The following is a 4,587-nucleotide window of genomic DNA, read 5'->3' on the forward strand; positions in this document are numbered from 1 at the left end:
CAACACCTAATTTTCCAATTGAGTTTAAATTTTGTCAGAATGTTTATTACTCATGCTGCTGCAGCATGGCACATACTTTTCTGATATTAAAAACAATATACCATATTTGAACAGTAATTTTATATATGTTTTCAATTTTCAGAAATCGAAAAACTCGCCTTATTTTACACCTGACCGATTTTCTTTAAAATAAAACTATTTTTATTCGATTCAAAAATGATTACTATAATGAAAGATGATGTACTGAACAACGAAGCAAGGGCGGTTAAATTTGAACTACGCTTCTTCTTTTTATAGCCTTGTAAAGTTGTCCGTTTTATAAATTGAACAGTCCTTAATACTGTTTTCATAAGGGGTCATAGAAAACGACATCAATTGCTTAGGGGAAGAGATCCCTAACGGATGGTTAAGTTGATGTTTGAACGAAGCCACTATTTAAATTTTGTAAAGGCACAAATCTGAGCAACCAAATAACGCACCACTCTGAAAAGGTGCGGCAATCTGAAGGGAATTGATCACTTTTTTATCTTTTCTTTTGAATAAAATCAAATAAATGTACATGACTCCGAACAAATAGTTTTTAAACAGCGTACCTGTTTCAAGTTCGGTAAAAGAAATTATTACAAGAAACTGCTACATTTTGTAAAAACTGCTCAAATGACCAAATTTGAAAACTTTTAATCCGCGGTGAAGTTGATCAACCAATGACATAGCATTCCAAAAACAGGAAATTTTTGAACAAACTAAATTTGATGATGCTGAATCTGAATAAGTTTTTTAAATTCTTATAACTGGTGTATTTTTATTTTAAAAATAAAATAAAGTTTAGTAAATTACAGAATGACTCACATTAAACGCCTAAAGGTAGGCAATTTCGTGAAAACAAGACTCGCAAAAATATGCTACTTTCAATTGAAACTTATACGTTAACATCAATTTTAACTAAAAAATTCAAAAAGCCTACCATGAATAAAAAAGGTATTTCGTGAGTCAGCGTTGATGGGATGGGAGGCGATTTTTTAAAAGGCGGGCTTTTGACCCAATTTTTATTAGCATTAGCATTAGCATTAAGCGAGTCGCACAAATTCGTAGGTGGTACAGTCCTAGACCGCTGTTCTGAGGGTTGCCTCCTTCCCGTCCGAACCAAAGCACAAAGATTTGGGACTAATCTCTGACTCTTAGACAAGACTGACGCAATCCTCCAATGGTCGAGCACTGTCCTGGCCACGTCCTTACGACTGCTGAGGGATGGGAAAGGATGGTTAGTTAGATGGTTAGCTTTTGACCCAATTTTAATACACACAAAATCCATCCAAAAAGGTCGATATTTTTATGTAAAATTAGTCAAAATTTGCAAGCAAACCTTTAAAAATTCTTTAAACATATTCACACAATTGATTAACGTCAACATTTCTTCCATTGAAACAGAACTGTGGCGTCTTCAGCGGTTGAAGGACGTGGATCCCATAGTGATCAACTTCATCCCGCTGATCAACCACTCCCCAGATTACGGTAATCGATTTGTTGTCATAGGTCATAGGAAAATGAAAAAAAAAATTGTGACGTAATTATGGACGATCCCTGATTATAATTTCATGCAAGCCTTGGTAGTTAATGATCTTTTTTTTAAATGATAGATATTAATACTTAATGAACTTTATATAATTTTTCAAAAGAAAAATTCGCAAGATATGTTGTACATTTAGTTTCGAGCCTCACTGTTCTAACCAATACATATAAAGCTTAACTAGCGAATAGCTTCTAAAGCTTCAACACATTCTCGCGTGGTTATATTCAATAAAAAAAAATCCATTGTTAAAACACATGCAAATGGGCGCACAACGTACACAGCTTTCGATGAGCTTGAACAAGTTCAAGGTCCATTATACAGTTTGTTTACAAACAAAAACTTGCGGTCGGTATGTATGCGTAAAGGTGGCGTGCAATTTCCAAACTTCACTATTTCATGCTTGCGAGACTAACTCCTCGTGTAGTCAAATCTAGATCTATTTAGATTGGTTGAGCTTAAGCTGGGACTTTTAATTAATAATCAAAGGTCAACTTCATATGAATTGAGCAGTACGAGTTGGAAAAAAATAGTGCATTTCAATATTTTATGACAATCACACTTTATCTATTGCTGAAAGAATTATGAAATATTGGATATCAACGTAAACTATTTGATAAGACATACTGTTTTTGCCATTTTTACCAAAAAAACAAACTTAACAATATGAGTGTATTTGGAAATTCAAATCTGTAAAATTTAATCAGTTCATGGCACACCACAAATTAAAAATTTCTACTTGTTGAGAAAACAAAATAAGAAAAAATGCATAAAGACCATATTATATGTATTTAAAAAAATATTTAATAGACATATCAGAATATCAACCTTAAAAGAGTAATGCTTAAAGTTATAATCAATTACATATTGCAATCATAACCAAATTTTTGATTTTTATCTAAATATGTATCATTTTTCGCCGTCTAAAATCGAATTAACCCTAATAGGATGTTGGGCTCAATATAACCCAGACAGGCACGCTGAACATGTTTTACGCCAATCAAACATCCTAGAAAGGTTATGTTTTGGAAGAAGATTCTTTTAAATTCACAATTTGGAAAATTTTAGTTTTTGATTTTTCTTCTTATTGTTATTTTTGAACATGCTATACCTTTAATTTTTTTATGAATTTATTATTATTGATATAAATATTTAATTTTTTCATGTAAAGTTTTATTTTTCGTGTAGTTTGAAGGAAAATAATTTTAGAGTTTGTTTAATTCTTCTTCACTCTTTTACTACAATAGAATGATTGAGAAAAAAATAAGCTTATTGTTGCGATTCAATACAAAAGAAACAATAAAGTGACAAAAACATAATTTGTTCAATGATTTGAACGAAAAATGTGAATATGCTTCAAAAGACACCATTTAGAGATATACAGAACAATCTAAAAATATAATAAAAATTGATTTCTTAGGATAGAAAAAACATAAAAATGCTCGAACTATACTTCGCCTAAAGGCAGGGTTGAGTATTAGAGGGATAAATATGCCGTACTCTGGTGTCCATTTCGCCCTTCGTGTTAATTATGTATGAACTCTTGTGCCGATATGTAGCAATGTGAGCCAACCCCTGCTTGTAATATGCCACTGCGTCAATCTAGGTGCTGAACTTGTTTATAGAGTTCGAAGCGCTTCGCATGACTCTAACGCAATAATGCGGTCTACTGTTAGGCGCAAGGAAAGGCGAAAACGAAATAAACGAAACGAAACTGTTATGGTGCAATCCGTCTTGTCGATCCGAAGTGCATGCAACGTGACCGGAGCAACAAACGAATAACTAACACACAACTGCAGCATACCAAAATCAGGTATCATACCAAGACAAGGTATTGGTCGGTTACTCTGGTATGGAATATATCTTAATTGGGTATTATGTAGTTATTGAGTCACCGATGGAAAATACCTCAACGAGTTTCTGCTTTGGTTTAAAGGATTGTTTGAGGTTATTCAATTATGAAAAAATCACTATTGGTATGGAAAATTCATCGGATATAATTTAAGTATTGCAATACCTTATGTCGTTATTCACGTGGATTTCATAAAATTATTATTTTAGTTTTTTTGCCTTTTATGCAGGGCGTCTTAATTTCTCATTCAGGTTGTAGGTATTGGGTTCTGCAAACTTGAACTTGGTATTCCACAGCTATTTTCTCATATTCAGGGACGAATCAGAAATTAAATCAGCCAAGATACAATTTAAACATAGGGAATTCAGAAAGTCCCATAATAGCACTGGAAATATTCTCGGATCTCATCAAGTATTTCAACAATGGTCTAATGATGGAATACTTCGGATATTCTAATGGAAGTGTCTGCAAGAGTTTGCATTAGGTTATTATGTTAGGAAACTTTTCCGAAAAATTGCTTTAAAAATAAACGTGGAAACCCCACCAACCGACAGCACAGCATGGTACTTTACTGTTGTAGCTATTCTGAAAAGAGAGTTCGTAAATGTACATGTATACCGTCTACCCCCGTTGGTTGGTTCGAACTGCACTTCAACGGGGTTTCTTTTTGCCTTTCTCGTACACTAAGTGTACTGGAAAGGCTATATGTTCACTCCAAAAACGACTTTTTAATAGAAGGCCCGGAGGGTCAAGTCACATATACCAATCAACTCAGCTCGACGAATTGAGGTGATGTCTGTGTGTGTGTATGTGTGTGTGTGTATGTGTGTGTGTGTACAAAAAAAACTCACATCACTTTTTGGCAGTAAACCTCACCCGATTTTAATGACCGACGGTTCATTCGACGCGGAATCTGGTCCCATTGTTTCCTATTGAAAATGGTTCGGATCGGTCCAGCCGTTCCGGAGTTATGGTCATTCACGTGTTCCGGACCAGTACCCTTGGAAGGGGCCATATATAAAAATGTAACAAACACATACATGCGACACATCAAACTGCGGCATTTTGGATAACCTGATGAACAAATAGCAAGTAAACAGTCTCAGACCATATCTGAACCGGTTGTTTTCCGGAACCGGTTCCGGATGTCCCGCCGGAAGTGGCCAAA

The sequence above is a fragment of the Aedes albopictus genome, chromosome 2, assembly GCF_035046485.1.
Source record: "Aedes albopictus strain Foshan chromosome 2, AalbF5, whole genome shotgun sequence".
Lineage (NCBI taxonomy): Eukaryota > Metazoa > Arthropoda > Insecta > Diptera > Culicidae > Aedes > Aedes albopictus.